The sequence below is a fragment of the Melospiza melodia genome, chromosome 5, assembly GCF_035770615.1.
Source record: "Melospiza melodia melodia isolate bMelMel2 chromosome 5, bMelMel2.pri, whole genome shotgun sequence".
NCBI classification, from domain to species: Eukaryota; Metazoa; Chordata; class Aves; order Passeriformes; family Passerellidae; genus Melospiza; species Melospiza melodia.
The window spans coordinates 43993464-44012193 of NC_086198.1; positions in this window are offsets into that span (position 1 = coordinate 43993464).

Consider the following 18730-nt stretch of genomic DNA (forward strand, 5'->3'; position numbering starts at 1 on the left):
GTGCGCACACAATCCCAGTGTTGTACAGCTTGCTTCTTCACCTTCCCGAAGTTGCCGCTCTCTCCGGCTCCCGGAGCCGAAGAAGCGGCTTCTTGGTGCAAAGACGATTGTGCCGCTCACAGTGCTCTCCTTAGCACGCCTTCTGCCGAAAGACGCCCGGGAGCGGCTCTTAGCTGCGGACAGCATCCTACCTTCGTCTTTAGCGTCTCTTCTCATCTACATCTCAGCAAAATGCTTTCCCACTATGTCTGGCTAGGAAAAACTGTGCCAGCACAGAAAACATCTCCCATCGTGTTCTAGACGTTGCACGGATGTCTGCCAAGTGTTTGGCAGGAAGAAAAGAAAAGTTGTCCAAAACAGCTTCCAATCGAATGTTCATGTGATTGGAAAAGTCAGGAGAGTGCAAAAGTACTGTTTTCTACCAGTTGGCAAGGTGCGCACACAATCCCAGTGTTGTACAGCTTGCTTCTTCACCTTCCCGAAGTTGCCGCTCTCTCCGGCTCCCGGAGCCGAAGAAGCGGCTTCTTGGCGCAAAGACCATTGTGCCGCTCACAGTGCTCTCCTTAGCGCGGCTTCTGCCGAAAGACGCCCGGCAGCGGCTCTTAGCTGCGGACAGCATCCTACCTTCGTCTTTAGCGTCTCTTCTCATCTACATCTCAGCAAAATGCTTTCCCACTATGTCTGGCTAGGAAAAACTGTGCCAGCACAGAAAACATCTCCCATCGTGTTCTAGACCTTGCACGGATGTCTGCCAAGTGTTTGGCAGGAAGAAAAGAAAAGTTGTCCAAAACAGCTTCCAATCGAATGTTCATGTGATTGGAAAAGTCAGGAGAGTGCAAAAGTTCTGTTTTCTATCAGTTGGCAAGGTGCGCACACAATCCCAGTGTTGTACAGCTTGCTTCTTCACCTTCCCGAAGTTGCCGCTCTCTCCGGCTCCCGGAGCCGAAGAAGCGGCTCCTTGGCGCAAAGACGATTGTGCCGCTCACAGTGCTCTCCTTAGCGCGCCTTCTGCCGAAAGACGCCCGGGAGCGGCTCTTAGCTGCGGACAGCATCCTACCTTCGTCTTTAGCTTCTCTTCTCATCTACATCTCAGCAAAATGCTTTCCCACTATGTCTGGCTAGGAAAAACTGTGCCAGCACAGAAAACATCTCCCATCGTGTTCTAGACGTTGCACGGATGTCTGCCAAGTGTTTGGCAGGAAGAAAAGTAAAGTTGTCCAAAACAGCTTCCAATCGAATGTTCATGTGATTGGAAAAGTCAGGAGAGTGCAAAAGTACTGTTTTCTATCAGTTGGCAAGGTGCGCACACAATCCCAGTGTTGTACAGCTTGCTTCTTCACCTTCCCGAAGTTGCCGCTCTCTTCGGCTCCCGGAGCCGAAGAAGCGGCTTCTTGGCGCAAAGACGATTGTGCCGCTCACAGTGCTCTCCTTAGCGCGGCTTCTGCCGAAAGACGCCCGGGAGCGGCTCTTAGCTGCGGACAGAATCCTACCTTCGTCTTTAGCGTCTCTTCTCATCTACATCTCAGCAAAATGCTTTCCCACTATGTCTGGCTAGGAAAAACTGTGCCAGCACAGAAAACATCTCCCATCGTGTTCTAGACGTAGCACGGATGTCTGCCAAGTGTTTGGCAGGAAGAAAAGAAAAGTTGTCCAAAACAGCTTCCAATCGAATGTTCATGTGATTGGAAAAGTCAGGAGAGTGCAAAAGTACTGTTTTGTATCAGTTGGCAAGGTGCGCACACAATCCCAGTGTTGTACAGCTTGCTTCTTCACCTTCCCGAAGTTGCCGCTCTCTCCGGCTCCCGGAGCCGAAGAAGCGGCTTCTTGGCGCAAAGACGATTGTGCCGCTCACAGTGCTCTCCTTAGCGCGGCTTCTGCCGAAGGAGGCCCGGGGGCGGCTCTTAGCTGCGGACAGCATCCTACCTTCGTCTTTAGCGTCTCTTCTCATCTACATCTCAGCAAAAAGCTTTCCCACTATGTCTGGCTAGGAAAAGCTGTGCCAGCACAGAAAACATCTCCCATCGTGTTCTAGACGTTGCACGGATGTCTGCCAAGTGTTTGGCAGGAAGAAAAGAAAAGTTGTCCAAAACAGCTTCCAATCGAATGTTCATGTGATTGGAAAAGTCAGGAGAGTGCAAAAGTACTGTTTTCTATCAGTTGGCAAAGTGCGCACACAATCCCAGTGTTGTACAGCTCTCTTCTTCACCTGCCCGAAGTTGCCGCTCTCTCCGGCTCCCGGAGCCGAAGAAGCGGCTTCTTGGCGCAAAGACGATTGTGCCGCTCACAGTGCTCTCCTTAGCGCGCCTTCTGCCGAAAGACGCCCGGGAGCGGCTCTTAGCTGCGGACAGCATCCTACCTTCGTCTTTAGCGTCTCTTCTCATCTACATCTCAGCAAAAAGCTTTCCCAATATGTATGGCTAGGAAAAACTGTGCCAGCACAGAAAACATCTCCCATCGTGTTCTAGACGTTGCACGGATGTCTGCCAAGTGTTTGGCAGGAAGAAAAGTAAAGTTGTCCAAAACAGATTGCAATCGAATGTTCATGTGATTGGAAAAGTCAGGAGAGTGCAAAAGTACTGTTTTCTATCAGTTGGCAAGGTACGCACACAATCCCAGTGTTGTACAGCTTGCTTCTTCACCTTCCCAAAGTTGCCGCTCTCTCCGGCTCCCGGAGCCGAAGAAGCGGCTTCTTGGCGCAAAGACGATTGTGCCACTCACAGAGCTCTCCTTAGCGCGGCTTCTGCCGAAGGACCCCCGGGGGCGGCTCTTAGCTGCGGACAGCATCCTACCTTCGTCTTTAGCGTCTCTTCTCATCTACATCTCAGCAAAAAGCTTTCCCACTATGTCTGGCTAGGAAAAACTGTGCCAGCACAGAAAACATCTCCCATCGTGCTCTAGACGTTGCACGGATGTCTGCCAAGTGTTTGGCAGGAAGAAAAGAAAAGTTGTCCAAAACAGCTTCCAATCGAATGTTCATGTGATTGGAAAAGTCAGGAGAGTGCAAAAGTACTGTTTTCTATCAGTTGGCAAGGTGCGCACACAATCCCAGTGTTGTACAGCTTGCTTCTTCACCTTCCCGAAGTTGCCGCTCTCTCCGGCTCCCGGAGCCGAAGAAGCGGCTTCTTGGCGCAAAGACGATTGTGCCGCTCACAGTGCTCTCCTTAGCGCGGCTTCTGCCGAAAGACGCCCGGGAGCGGCTCTTAGCTGCGGACAGCATCCTACCTTCGTCTTTAGCGTCTCTTCTCATCTACATCTCAGCAAAATGCTTTCCCACTATGTCTGGCTAGGAAAAAACTGTGCCAGCACAGAAAACATCTCCCATCGTGTTCTAGACGTTGCAGAGATGTCTGCCAAGTGTTTGGCAGGAAGAAAAGTAAAGTTGTCCTAAACAGCTTCCAATCGAATGTTCATGTGATTGGAAAAGTCAGGAGAGTGCAAAAGGACTGTTTTCTATCAGTTGGCAAGGTGCGCACACAATCCCAGTGTTGTACAGCTTGCTTCTTCACCTTCCCGAAGTTGCCGCTCTCTCCGGCTCCCGGAGCCGAAGAAGCGGCTTCTTGGTGCAAAGACGATTGTGCCGCTCACAGTGCTCTCCTTAGCACGCCTTCTGCCGAAAGACGCCCGGGAGCGGCTCTTAGCTGCGGACAGCATCCTACCTTCGTCTTTAGCGTCTCTTCTCATCTACATCTCAGCAAAATGCTTTCCCACTATGTCTGGCTAGGAAAAACTGTGCCAGCACAGAAAACATCTCCCATCGTGTTCTAGACGTTGCACGGATGTCTGCCAAGTGTTTGGCAGGAAGAAAAGAAAAGTTGTCCAAAACAGCTTCCAATCGAATGTTCATGTGATTGGAAAAGTCAGGAGAGTGCAAAAGTACTGTTTTCTACCAGTTGGCAAGGTGCGCACACAATCCCAGTGTTGTACAGCTTGCTTCTTCACCTTCCCGAAGTTGCCGCTCTCTCCGGCTCCCGGAGCCGAAGAAGCGGCTTCTTGGCGCAAAGACCATTGTGCCGCTCACAGTGCTCTCCTTAGCGCGGCTTCTGCCGAAAGACGCCCGGGAGCGGCTCTTAGCTGCGGACAGCATCCTACCTTCGTCTTTAGCGTCTCTTCTCATCTACATCTCAGCAAAATGCTTTCCCACTATGTCTGGCTAGGAAAAACTGTGCCAGCACAGAAAACATCTCCCATCGTGTTCTAGACCTTGCAAGGATGTCTGCCAAGTGTTTGGCAGGAAGAAAAGAAAAGTTGTCCAAAACAGCTTCCAATCGAATGTTCATGTGATTGGAAAAGTCAGGAGAGTGCAAAAGTACTGTTTTCTATCAGTTGGCAAGGTGCGCACACAATCCCAGTGTTGTACAGCTTGCTTCTTCACCTTCCCGAAGTTGCCGCTCTCTCCGGCTCCCGGAGCCGAAGAAGCGGCTCCTTGGCGCAAAGACGATTGTGCCGCTCACAGTGCTCTCCTTAGCGCGCCTTCTGCCGAAAGACGCCCGGGAGCGGCTCTTAGCTGCGGACAGCATCCTACCTTCGTCTTTAGCTTCTCTTCTCATCTACATCTCAGCAAAATGCTTTCCCACTATGTCTGGCTAGGAAAAACTGTGCCAGCACAGAAAACATCTCCCATCGTGTTCTAGACGTTGCACGGATGTCTGCCAAGTGTTTGGCAGGAAGAAAAGTAAAGTTGTCCAAAACAGCTTCCAATCGAATGTTCATGTGATTGGAAAAGTCAGGAGAGTGCAAAAGTACTGTTTTCTATCAGTTGGCAAGGTGCGCACACAATCCCAGTGTTGTACAGCTTGCTTCTTCACCTTCCCGAAGTTGCCGCTCTCTCCGGCTCCCGGAGCCGAAGAAGCGGCTTCTTGGCGCAAAGACGATTGTGCCGCTCACAGTGCTCTCCTTAGCGCGGCTTCTGCCGAAAGACGCCCGGGAGCGGCTCTTAGCTGCGGACAGAATCCTACCTTCGTCTTTAGCGTCTCTTCTCATCTACATCTCAGCAAAATGCTTTCCCACTATGTCTGGCTAGGAAAAACTGTGCCAGCACAGAAAACATCTCCCATCGTGTTCTAGACGTAGCACGGATGTCTGCCAAGTGTTTGGCAGGAAGAAAAGAAAAGTTGTCCAAAACAGCTTCCAATCGAATGTTCATGTGATTGGAAAAGTCAGGAGAGTGCAAAAGTACTGTTTTGTATCAGTTGGCAAGGTGCGCACACAATCCCAGTGTTGTACAGCTTGCTTCTTCACCTTCCCGAAGTTGCCGCTCTCTCCGGCTCCCGGAGCCGAAGAAGCGGCTTCTTGGCGCAAAGACGATTGTGCCGCTCACAGTGCTCTCCTTAGCGCGGCTTCTGCCGAAGGAGGCCCGGGGGCGGCTCTTAGCTGCGGACAGCATCCTACCTTCGTCTTTAGCGTCTCTTCTCATCTACATCTCAGCAAAAAGCTTTCCCACTATGTCTGGCTAGGAAAAACTGTGCCAGCACAGAAAACATCTCCCATCGTGTTCTAGACGTTGCACGGATGTCTGCCAAGTGTTTGGCAGGAAGAAAAGAAAAGTTGTCCAAAACAGCTTCCAATCGAATGTTCATGTGATTGGAAAAGTCAGGAGAGTGCAAAAGTACTGTTTTCTATCAGTTGGCAAGGTGCGCACACAATCCCAGTGTTGTACAGCTTGCTTCTTCACCTTCCCGAAGTTGCCGCTCTCTCCGGCTCCCGGAGCCGAAGAAGCGGCTTCTTGGCGCAAAGACGATTGTGCCGCTCACAGTGCTCTCCTTAGCGCGGCTTCTGCCGAAAGACGCCCGGGAGCGGCTCTTAGCTGCGGACAGAATCCTACCTTCGTCTTTAGCGTCTCTTCTCATCTACATCTCAGCAAAATGCTTTCCCACTATGTCTGGCTAGGAAAAACTGTGCCAGCACAGAAAACATCTCCCATCGTGTTCTAGACGTAGCACGGATGTCTGCCAAGTGTTTGGCAGGAAGAAAAGAAAAGTTGTCCAAAACAGCTTCCAATCGAATGTTCATGTGATTGGAAAAGTCAGGAGAGTGCAAAAGTACTGTTTTGTATCAGTTGGCAAGGTGCGCACACAATCCCAGTGTTGTACAGCTTGCTTCTTCACCTTCCCGAAGTTGCCGCTCTCTCCGGCTCCCGGAGCCGAAGAAGCGGCTTCTTGGCGCAAAGACGATTGTGCCGCTCACAGTGCTCTCCTTAGCGCGGCTTCTGCCGAAGGAGGCCCGGGGGCGGCTCTTAGCTGCGGACAGCATCCTACCTTCGTCTTTAGCGTCTCTTCTCATCTACATCTCAGCAAAAAGCTTTCCCACTATGTCTGGCTAGGAAAAACTGTGCCAGCACAGAAAACATCTCCCATCGTGTTCTAGACGTTGCACGGATGTCTGCCAAGTGTTTGGCAGGAAGAAAAGAAAAGTTGTCCAAAACAGCTTCCAATCGAATGTTCATGTGATTGGAAAAGTCAGGAGAGTGCAAAAGTACTGTTTTCTATCAGTTGGCAAAGTGCGCACACAATCCCAGTGTTGTACAGCTTTCTTCTTCACCTGCCCGAAGTTGCCGCTCTCTCCGGCTCCCGGAGCCGAAGAAGCGGCTTCTTGGCGCAAAGACGATTGTGCCGCTCACAGTGCTCTCCTTAGCGCGCCTTCTGCCGAAAGACGCCCGGGAGCGGCTCTTAGCTGCGGACAGCATCCTACCTTCGTCTTTAGCGTCTCTTCTCATCTACATCTCAGCAAAAAGCTTTCCCACTATGTATGGCTAGGAAAAACTGTGCCAGCACAGAAAACATCTCCCATCGTGTTCTAGACGTTGCACGGATGTCTGCCAAGTGTTTGGCAGGAAGAAAAGTAAAGTTGTCCAAAACAGATTGCAATCGAATGTTCATGTGATTGGAAAAGTCAGGAGAGTGCAAAAGTACTGTTTTCTATCAGTTGGCAAGGTACGCACACAATCCCAGTGTTGTACAGCTTGCTTCTTCACCTTCCCAAAGTTGCCGCTCTCTCCGGCTCCCGGAGCCGAAGAAGCGGCTTCTTGGCGCAAAGACGATTGTGCCACTCACAGAGCTCTCCTTAGCGCGGCTTCTGCCGATGGACCCCCGGGGGCGGCTCTTAGCTGCGGACAGCATCCTACCTTCGTCTTTAGCGTCTCTTCTCATCTACATCTCAGCAAAAAGCTTTCCCACTATGTCTGGCTCGGAAAAACTGTGCCAGCACAGAAAACATCTCCCATCGTGTTCTAGACATTGCACGGATGTCTGCCAAGTGTTTGGCAGGAAGAAAAGAAAAGTTGTCCAAAACAGCTTCCAATCGAATGTTTATGTGATTGGAAAAGTCAGGAGAGTGCAAAAGTACTGTTTTCTATCAGTTGGCAAGGTGCGCACACAATCCCAGTGTTGTACAGCTTGCTTCTTCACCTTCCCGAAGTTGCCGCTCTCTCCGGCTCCCGGAGCCGAAGAAGCGGCTTCTTGGCGCAAAGACGATTGTGCCGCTCACAGTGCTCTCCTTAGCGCGGCTTCTGCCGAAAGACGCCCGGGAGCGGCTCTTAGCTGCGGACAGCATCCTACCTTCGTCTTTAGCGTCTCTTCTCATCTACATCTCAGCAAAATGCTTTCCCACTATGTCTGGCTAGGAAAAAACTGTGCCAGCACAGAAAACATCTCCCATCGTGTTCTAGACGTTGCAGAGATGTCTGCCAAGTGTTTGGCAGGAAGAAAAGTAAAGTTGTCCTAAACAGCTTCCAATCGAATGTTCATGTGATTGGAAAAGTCAGGAGAGTGCAAAAGGACTGTTTTCTATCAGTTGGCAATGTGCGCACACAATCCCAGTGTTGTACAGCTTGCTTCTTCACCTTCCCGAAGTTGCCGCTCTCTCCGGCTCCCGGAGCCGAAGAAGCGGCTTCTTGGTGCAAAGACGATTGTGCCGCTCACAGTGCTCTCCTTAGCACGCCTTCTGCCGAAAGACGCCCGGGAGCGGCTCTTAGCTGCGGACAGCATCCTACCTTCGTCTTTAGCGTCTCTTCTCATCTACATCTCAGCAAAATGCTTTCCCACTATGTCTGGCTAGGAAAAACTGTGCCAGCACAGAAAACATCTCCCATCGTGTTCTAGACGTTGCACGGATGTCTGCCAAGTGTTTGGCAGGAAGAAAAGAAAAGTTGTCCAAAACAGCTTCCAATCGAATGTTCATGTGATTGGAAAAGTCAGGAGAGTGCAAAAGTACTGTTTTCTACCAGTTGGCAAGGTGCGCACACAATCCCAGTGTTGTACAGCTTGCTTCTTCACCTTCCCGAAGTTGCCGCTCTCTCCGGCTCCCGGAGCCGAAGAAGCGGCTTCTTGGCGCAAAGACCATTGTGCCGCTCACAGTGCTCTCCTTAGCGCGGCTTCTGCCGAAAGACGCCCGGCAGCGGCTCTTAGCTGCGGACAGCATCCTACCTTCGTCTTTAGCGTCTCTTCTCATCTACATCTCAGCAAAATGCTTTCCCACTATGTCTGGCTAGGAAAAACTGTGCCAGCACAGAAAACATCTCCCATCGTGTTCTAGACCTTGCACGGATGTCTGCCAAGTGTTTGGCAGGAAGAAAAGAAAAGTTGTCCAAAACAGCTTCCAATCGAATGTTCATGTGATTGGAAAAGTCAGGAGAGTGCAAAAGTTCTGTTTTCTATCAGTTGGCAAGGTGCGCACACAATCCCAGTGTTGTACAGCTTGCTTCTTCACCTTCCCGAAGTTGCCGCTCTCTCCGGCTCCCGGAGCCGAAGAAGCGGCTCCTTGGCGCAAAGACGATTGTGCCGCTCACAGTGCTCTCCTTAGCGCGCCTTCTGCCGAAAGACGCCCGGGAGCGGCTCTTAGCTGCGGACAGCATCCTACCTTCGTCTTTAGCTTCTCTTCTCATCTACATCTCAGCAAAATGCTTTCCCACTATGTCTGGCTAGGAAAAACTGTGCCAGCACAGAAAACATCTCCCATCGTGTTCTAGACGTTGCACGGATGTCTGCCAAGTGTTTGGCAGGAAGAAAAGTAAAGTTGTCCAAAACAGCTTCCAATCGAATGTTCATGTGATTGGAAAAGTCAGGAGAGTGCAAAAGTACTGTTTTCTATCAGTTGGCAAGGTGCGCACACAATCCCAGTGTTGTACAGCTTGCTTCTTCACCTTCCCGAAGTTGCCGCTCTCTTCGGCTCCCGGAGCCGAAGAAGCGGCTTCTTGGCGCAAAGACGATTGTGCCGCTCACAGTGCTCTCCTTAGCGCGGCTTCTGCCGAAAGACGCCCGGGAGCGGCTCTTAGCTGCGGACAGAATCCTACCTTCGTCTTTAGCGTCTCTTCTCATCTACATCTCAGCAAAATGCTTTCCCACTATGTCTGGCTAGGAAAAACTGTGCCAGCACAGAAAACATCTCCCATCGTGTTCTAGACGTAGCACGGATGTCTGCCAAGTGTTTGGCAGGAAGAAAAGAAAAGTTGTCCAAAACAGCTTCCAATCGAATGTTCATGTGATTGGAAAAGTCAGGAGAGTGCAAAAGTACTGTTTTGTATCAGTTGGCAAGGTGCGCACACAATCCCAGTGTTGTACAGCTTGCTTCTTCACCTTCCCGAAGTTGCCGCTCTCTCCGGCTCCCGGAGCCGAAGAAGCGGCTTCTTGGCGCAAAGACGATTGTGCCGCTCACAGTGCTCTCCTTAGCGCGGCTTCTGCCGAAGGAGGCCCGGGGGCGGCTCTTAGCTGCGGACAGCATCCTACCTTCGTCTTTAGCGTCTCTTCTCATCTACATCTCAGCAAAAAGCTTTCCCACTATGTCTGGCTAGGAAAAGCTGTGCCAGCACAGAAAACATCTCCCATCGTGTTCTAGACGTTGCACGGATGTCTGCCAAGTGTTTGGCAGGAAGAAAAGAAAAGTTGTCCAAAACAGCTTCCAATCGAATGTTCATGTGATTGGAAAAGTCAGGAGAGTGCAAAAGTACTGTTTTCTATCAGTTGGCAAAGTGCGCACACAATCCCAGTGTTGTACAGCTCTCTTCTTCACCTGCCCGAAGTTGCCGCTCTCTCCGGCTCCCGGAGCCGAAGAAGCGGCTTCTTGGCGCAAAGACGATTGTGCCGCTCACAGTGCTCTCCTTAGCGCGCCTTCTGCCGAAAGACGCCCGGGAGCGGCTCTTAGCTGCGGACAGCATCCTACCTTCGTCTTTAGCGTCTCTTCTCATCTACATCTCAGCAAAATGCTTTCCCACTATGTATGGCTAGGAAAAACTGTGCCAGCACAGAAAACATCTCCCATCGTGTTCTAGACGTTGCACGGATGTCTGCCAAGTGTTTGGCAGGAAGAAAAGTAAAGTTGTCCTAAACAGCTTCCAATCGAATGTTCATGTGATTGGAAAAGTCAGGAGAGTGCAAAAGTACTGTTTTCTATCAGTTGGCAAGGTACGCACACAATCCCAGTGTTGTACAGCTTGCTTCTTCACCTTCCCAAAGTTGCCGCTCTCTCCGGCTCCCGGAGCCGAAGAAGCGGCTTCTTGGCGCAAAGACGATTGTGCCACTCACAGAGCTCTCCTTAGCGCGGCTTCTGCCGAAGGACCCCCGGGGGCGGCTCTTAGCTGCGGACAGCATCCTACCTTCGTCTTTAGCGTCTCTTCTCATCTACATCTCAGCAAAAAGCTTTCCCACTATGTCTGGCTAGGAAAAACTGTGCCAGCACAGAAAACATCTCCCATCGTGCTCTAGACGTTGCACGGATGTCTGCCAAGTGTTTGGCAGGAAGAAAAGAAAAGTTGTCCAAAACAGCTTCCAATCGAATGTTCATGTGATTGGAAAAGTCAGGAGAGTGCAAAAGTACTGTTTTCTATCAGTTGGCAAGGTGCGCACACAATCCCAGTGTTGTACAGCTTGCTTCTTCACCTTCCCAAAGTTGCCGCTCTCTCCGGCTCCCGGAGCCGAAGAAGCGGCTTCTTGGCGCAAAGACGATTGTGCCGCTCACAGTGCTCTCCTTAGCGCGGCTTCTGCCGAAAGACGCCCGGGAGCGGCTCTTAGCTGCGGACAGCATCCTACCTTCGTCTTTAGCGTCTCTTCTCATCTACATCTCAGCAAAATGCTTTCCCACTATGTCTGGCTCGGAAAAACTGTGCCAGCACAGAAAACATCTCCCATCGTGTTCTAGACATTGCACGGATGTCTGCCAAGTGTTTGGCAGGAAGAAAAGAAAAGTTGTCCAAAACAGCTTCCAATCGAATGTTCATGTGATTGGAAAAGTCAGGAGAGTGCAAAAGTACTGTTTTCTATCAGTTGGCAAGGTGCGCACACAATCCCAGTGTTGTACAGCTTGCTTCTTCACCTTCCCGAAGTTGCCGCTCTCTCCGGCTCCCGGAGCCGAAGAAGCGGCTTCTTGGCGCAAAGACGATTGTGCCGCTCACAGTGCTCTCCTTAGCGCGGCTTCTGCCGAAAGACGCCCGGGAGCGGCTCTTAGCTGCGGACAGCATCCTACCTTCGTCTTTAGCGTCTCTTCTCATCTACATCTCAGCAAAATGCTTTCCCACTATGTCTGGCTAGGAAAAAACTGTGCCAGCACAGAAAACATCTCCCATCGTGTTCTAGACGTTGCAGAGATGTCTGCCAAGTGTTTGGCAGGAAGAAAAGTAAAGTTGTCCTAAACAGCTTCCAATCGAATGTTCATGTGATTGGAAAAGTCAGGAGAGTGCAAAAGGACTGTTTTCTATCAGTTGGCAAGGTGCGCACACAATCCCAGTGTTGTACAGCTTGCTTCTTCACCTTCCCGAAGTTGCCGCTCTCTCCGGCTCCCGGAGCCGAAGAAGCGGCTTCTTGGTGCAAAGACGATTGTGCCGCTCACAGTGCTCTCCTTAGCACGCCTTCTGCCGAAAGACGCCCGGGAGCGGCTCTTAGCTGCGGACAGCATCCTACCTTCGTCTTTAGCGTCTCTTCTCATCTACATCTCAGCAAAATGCTTTCCCACTATGTCTGGCTAGGAAAAACTGTGCCAGCACAGAAAACATCTCCCATCGTGTTCTAGACGTTGCACGGATGTCTGCCAAGTGTTTGGCAGGAAGAAAAGAAAAGTTGTCCAAAACAGCTTCCAATCGAATGTTCATGTGATTGGAAAAGTCAGGAGAGTGCAAAAGTACTGTTTTCTACCAGTTGGCAAGGTGCGCACACAATCCCAGTGTTGTACAGCTTGCTTCTTCACCTTCCCGAAGTTGCCGCTCTCTCCGGCTCCCGGAGCCGAAGAAGCGGCTTCTTGGCGCAAAGACCATTGTGCCGCTCACAGTGCTCTCCTTAGCGCGGCTTCTGCCGAAATACGCCCGGCAGCGGCTCTTAGCTGCGGACAGCATCCTACCTTCGTCTTTAGCGTCTCTTCTCATCTACATCTCAGCAAAATGCTTTCCCACTATGTCTGGCTAGGAAAAACTGTGCCAGCACAGAAAACATCTCCCATCGTGTTCTAGACCTTGCACGGATGTCTGCCAAGTGTTTGGCAGGAAGAAAAGAAAAGTTGTCCAAAACAGCTTCCAATCGAATGTTCATGTGATTGGAAAAGTCAGGAGAGTGCAAAAGTTCTGTTTTCTATCAGTTGGCAAGGTGCGCACACAATCCCAGTGTTGTACAGCTTGCTTCTTCACCTTCCCGAAGTTGCCGCTCTCTCCGGCTCCCGGAGCCGAAGAAGCGGCTTCTTGGCGCAAAGACGATTGTGCCGCTCACAGTGCTCTCCTTAGCGCGGCTTCTGCCGAAAGACGCCCGGGAGCGGCTCTTAGCTGCGGACAGCATCCTACCTTCGTCTTTAGCGTCTCTTCTCATCTACATCTCAGCAAAATGCTTTTCCACTATGTCTGGCTAGGAAAAAAGTGTGCCAGCACAGAAAACATCTCCCATCGTGTTCTAGACGTTGCAGAGATGTCTGCCAAGTGTTTGGCAGGAAGAAAAGTAAAGTTGTCCTAAACAGCTTCCAATCGAATGTTCATGTGATTGGAAAAGTCAGGAGAGTGCAAAAGTACTGTTTTCTATCAGTTGGCAAGGTGCGCACACAATCCCAGTGTTGTACAGCTTGCTTCTTCACCTTCCCGAAGTTGCCGCTCTCTCCGGCTCCCGGAGCCGAAGAAGCGGCTTCTTGGCGCAAAGACGATTGTGCCGCTCACAGTGCTCTCCTTAGCGCGGCTTCTGCCGAAAGACGCCCGGGAGCGGCTCTTACCTGCGGACAGCATCCTACCTTCGTCTTTAGCGTCTCTTCTCATCTACATCTCAGCAAAAAGCTTTCCCACTATGTCTGGCTAGGAAAAACTGTGCCAGCACAGAAAACATCTCCCATCGTGTTCTAGACGTTGCACGGATGTCTGCCAAGTGTTTGGCAGGAAGAAAAGAAAAGTTGTCCAAAACAGCTTCCAATCGAATGTTCATGTGATTGGAAAAGTCAGGAGAGTGCAAAAGTACTGTTTTCTATCAGTTGGCAAGGTGCGCACACAATCCCAGTGTTGTACAGCTTGCTTCTTCACATTCCCGAAGTTGCCGCTCTCTCCGGCTCCCGGAGCCGAAGAAGCGGCTTCTTGGCGCAAAGACGATTGTGCCGCTCACAGAGCTCTCCTTAGCGCGGCTTCTGCCGAAGGACGCCCGGGGGCAGCTCTTAGCTGCGGACAGCATCCTACCTTCGTCTTTAGCGTCTCTTCTCATCTACATCTCAGCAAGAAGCTTTCCCATTATGTCTGGCTAGGAAAAACTGTGCCAGCACAGAAAACATCTCCCATCGTGTTCTAGACGTTGCACGGGTGTCTGCCAAGTGTTTGGCAGGAAGAAAAGAAAAGTTGTCCAAAACAGCTTCCAATCGAATGTTCATGTGATTGGAAAAGTCAGGAGAGTGCAAAAGTACTGTTTTCGATCAGTTGGCAAAGTGCGCACACAATCCCAGTGTTGTACAGCTTGCTTCTTCACCTGCCCGAAGTTGCCGCTCTCTCCGGCTCCCGGAGCCGAAGAAGCGGCTTCTTGGCGCAAAGACGATTGTGCCGCTCACAGTGCTCTCCTTAGCGTGGCTTCGGCCGAAGGACGCCCGGGGGCGGCTCTTAGCTGCGGACAGCATCCTACCTTCGTCTTTAGCGTCTCTTCTCATCTACATCTCAGCAAAAAGCTTTCCCACTATGTCTGGCTAGGAAAAACTGTGCCAGCACAGAAAACATCTCCCATCGTGTTCTAGACGTTGCACGGATGTCTGCCAAGTGTTTGGCAGGAAGAAAAGTAAAGTTGTCCAAAACAGCTTCCAATCGAATGTTCATGTGATTGGAAAAGTCAGGAGAGTGCAAAAGTACTGTTTTCTATCAGTTGGCAAGGTACGCACACAATCCCAGTGTTGCACAGTTTGCTTCTTCACCTTCCCAAAGTTGCCGCTCTCTCCGGCTCCCGGAGCCGAAGAAGCGGCTTCTTGGCGCAAAGACGATTGTGCCGCTCACAGAGCTCTCCTTAGCGCGGCTTCTGCCGAAGGACCCCCGGGGGCGGCTCTTAGCTGCGGACAGCATCCTACCTTCGTCTTTAGCGTCTCTTCTCATCTACATCTCAGCAAAAAGCTTTCCCACTATGTCTGGCTAGGAAAAACTGTGCCAGCACAGAAAACATCTCCCATCGTGTTCTAGACGTTGCACGGATGTCTGCCAAGTGTTTGGCAGGAAGAAAAGAAAAGTTGTCCAAAACAGATTCCAATCGAATGTTCATGTGATTGGAAAAGTCAGGAGAGTGCAAAAGTACTGTTTTCTATCAGTTGGCAAGGTACGCACACAATCCCAGTGTTGTACAGCTTGCTTCTTCACCTTCCCGAAGTTGCCGCTCTCTCCGGCTCCCGGAGCCGAAGAAGCGGCTCCTTGGCGCAAAGACGATTGTGCCGCTCACAGTGCTCTCCTTAGCGCGCCTTCTGCCGAAAGACGCCCGGGAGCGGCTCTTAGCTGCGGACAGCATCCTACCTTCGTCTTTAGCGTCTCTTCTCATCTACATCTCAGCAAAATGCTTTCCCACTATGTCTGGCTCGGAAAAACTGTGCCAGCACAGAAAACATCTCCCATCGTGTTCTAGACGTTGCACGGATGTCTGCCAAGTGTTTGGCAGGAAGAAAAGTAAAGTTGTCCAAAACAGCTTCCAATCGAATGTTCATGTGATTGGAAAAGTCAGGAGAGTGCAAAAGTACTGTTTTCTATCAGTTGGCAAGGTGCGCACACAATCCCAGTGTTGTACAGCTTGCTTCTTCACCTTCCCGAAGTTGCCGCTCTCTCCGGCTCCCGGAGCCGAAGAAGCGGCTTCTTGGCGCAAAGACGATTGTGCCGCTCACAGTGCTCTCCTTAGCGCGGCTTCTGCCGAAAGACGCCCGGGAGCGGCTCTTAGCTGCGGACAGCATCCTACCTTCGTCTTTAGCGTCTCTTCTCATCTACATCTCAGCAAAATGCTTTCCCACTATGTCTGGCTAGGAAAAACTGTGCCAGCACAGAAAACATCTCCCATCGTGTTCTAGACGTTGCACGGATGTCTGCCAAGTGTTTGGCAGGAAGAAAAGAAAAGTTGTCCAAAACAGCTTCCAATCGAATGTTCATGTGATTGGAAAAGTCAGGAGAGTGCAAAAGTACTGTTTTCTATCAGTTGGCAAGGTGCGCACACAATCCCAGTGTTGTACAGCTTGCTTCTTCACCTTCCCAAAGTTGCCGCTCTCTCCGGCTCCCGGAGCCGAAGAAGCGGCTCCTTGGTGCAAAGACGATTGTGCCGCTCACAGTGCTCTCCTTAGCGCGGCTTCTGCCGAAGGACCCCCGGGGGCGGCTCTTAGCTGCGGACAGAATCCTACCTTCGTCTTTACCGTCTCTTCTCATCTACATCTCAGCAAAATGCTTTCCCACTATGTCTGGCTAGGAAAAACTGTGCCAGCACAGAAAACATCTCCCATCGTGTTCTAGACGTTGCACGGATGTCTGCCAAGTGTTTGGCAGGAAGAAACGTAAAGTTGTCCAAAACAGCTTCCAATCGAATGTTCATGTGATTGGAAAAGTCAGGAGAGTGCAAAAGTACTGTTTTCTATCAGTTGGCATGGTACGCACACAATCCCAGTGTTGTACAGCTTGCTTCTTCACCTTCCCGAAGTTGCCGCTCTCTCCGGCTCCCGGAGCCGAAGAAGCGGCTTCTTGGCGCAAAGACGATTGTGCCGCTCACAGTGCTCTCCTTAGCGCGGCTTCTGCCGAAAGACGCCCGGGAGCGGCTCTTAGCTGCGGACAGCATCCTACCTTCGTCTTTAGCGTCTCTTCTCATCTACATCTCAGCAAAATGCTTTCCCACTATGTCTGGCTAGGAAAAAACTGTGCCAGCACAGAAAACATCTCCCATCGTGTTCTAGACGTTGCAGAGATGTCTGCCAAGTGTTTGGCAGGAAGAAAAGTAAAGTTGTGCTAAACAGCTTCCAATCGAATGTTCATGTGATTGGAAAAGTCAGGAGAGTGCAAAAGTACTGTTTTCTATCAGTTGGCAAGGTGCGCACACAATCCCAGTGTTGTACAGCTTGCTTCTTCACCTTCCCGAAGTTGCCGCTCTCTCCGGCTCCCGGAGCCGAAGAAGCGGCTCCTTGGTGCAAAGACGATTGTGCCGCTCACAGTGCTCTCCTTAGCGCGGCTTCTGCCGAAAGATGCCCGGGAGCGGCTCTTAGCTGCGGACAGCATCCTACCTTCGTCTTTAGCGTCTCTTCTCATCTACATCTCAGCAAAATGCTTTCCCACTATGTCTGGCTAGGAAAAACTGTGCCAGCACAGAAAACATCTCCCATCGTGTTCTAGACGTTGCACGGATGTCTGCCAAGTGTTTGGCAGGAAGAAAATAAAAGTTGTCCAAAACAGCTTCCAATCGAATGTTCATGTGATTGGAAAAGTCAGGAGAGTGCAAAAGTACTGTTTTCTATCAGTTGGCAAGGTGCGCACACAATCCCAGTGTTGTACAGCTTGCTTCTTCACCTTCCCAAAGTTGCCGCTCTCTCCAGCTCCCGGAGCCGAAGAAGCGGCTCCTTGGTGCAAAGACGATTGTGCCGCTCACAGTGCTCTCCTTAGCGCGGCTTCTGCCGAAAGACGCCCGGGAGCGGCTCTTAGCTGCGGACAGAATCCTACCTTCGTCTTTACCGTCTCTTCTCATCTACATCTCAGCAAAATGCTTTCCCACTATGTCTGGCTAGGAAAAACTGTGCCAGCACAGAAAACATCTCCCATCGTGTTCTAGACGTTGCACGGATATCTGCCAAGTGTTTGGCAGGAAGAAACATAAAGTTGTCCAAAACAGCTTCCAATCGAATGTTCATGTGATTGGAAAAGTCAGGAGAGTGCAAAAGGACTGTTTTCTATCAGTTGGCAAGGTACGCACACAATCCCAGTGTTGTACAGCTTGCTTCTTCACCTTCCCGAAGTTGCCGCTCTCTCCGGCTCCCGGAGCCAAAGAAGCGGCTTCTTGGCGCAAAGACGATTGTGCCGCTCACAGAGCTCTCCTTAGCGCGGCTTCTGCCGAAGGACCCCCGGGGGCGGCTCTTACCTGCGGACAGCATCCTACCTTCGTCTTTAGCGTCTCTTCTCATCTACATCTCAGCAAAATGCTTTCCCACTATGTCTGGCTAGGAAAAAAGTGTGCCAGCACAGAAAACATCTCCCATCGTGTTCTAGACGTTGCAGAGATGTCTGCCAAGTGTTTGGCAGGAAGAAAAGTAAAGTTGTCCAAAACAGATTGCAATCGAATGTTCATGTGATTGGAAAAGTCAGGAGAGTGCAAAAGTACTGTTTTCTATCAGTTGGCAAGGTACGCACACAATCCCAGTGTTGTACAGCTTGCTTCTTCACCTTCCCAAAGTTGCCGCTCTCTCCGGCTCCCGGAGCCGAAGAAGCGGCTTCTTGGCGCAAAGACGATTGTGCCACTCACAGAGCTCTCCTTAGCGCGGCTTCTGCCGAAGGACCCCCGGGGGCGGCTCTTAGCTGCGGACAGCATCCTACCTTCGTCTTTAGCGTCTCTTCTCATCTACATCTCAGCAAAAAGCTTTCCCACTATGTCTGGCTAGGAAAAACTGTGCCAGCACAGAAAACATCTCCCATCGTGCTCTAGACGTTGCACGGATGTCTGCCAAGTGTTTGGCAGGAAGAAAAGAAAAGTTGTCCAAAACAGCTTCCAATCGAATGTTCATGTGATTGGAAAAGTCAGGAGAGTGCAAAAGTACTGTTTTCTACCAGTTGGCAAGGTGCGCACACAATCCCAGTGTTGTACAGCTTGCTTCTTCACCTTCCCAAAGTTGCCGCTCTCTCCGGCTCCCGGAGCCGAAGAAGCGGCTTCTTGGCGCAAAGACGATTGTGCCGCTCACAGTGCTCTCCTTAGCGCGGCTTCTGCCGAAAGACGCCCGGGAGCGGCTCTTAGCTGCGGACAGCATCCTACCTTCGTCTTTAGCGTCTCTTCTCATCTACATCTCAGCAAAATGCTTTCCCACTATGTCTGGCTCGGAAAAACTGTGCCAGCACAGAAAACATCTCCCATCGTGTTCTAGACATTGCACGGATGTCTGCCAAGTGTTTGGCAGGAAGAAACGTAAAGTTGTCCAAAACAGCTTCCAATCGAATGTTCATGTGATTGGAAAAGTCAGGAGAGTGCAAAAGTACTGTTTTCTATCAGTTGGCAAGGTGCGCACACAATCCCAGTGTTGTACAGCTTGCTTCTTCACTTTCCCGAAGTTGCCGCTCTCTCCGGCTCCCGGAGCCGAAGAAGCGGCTTCTTGGCGCAAAGAC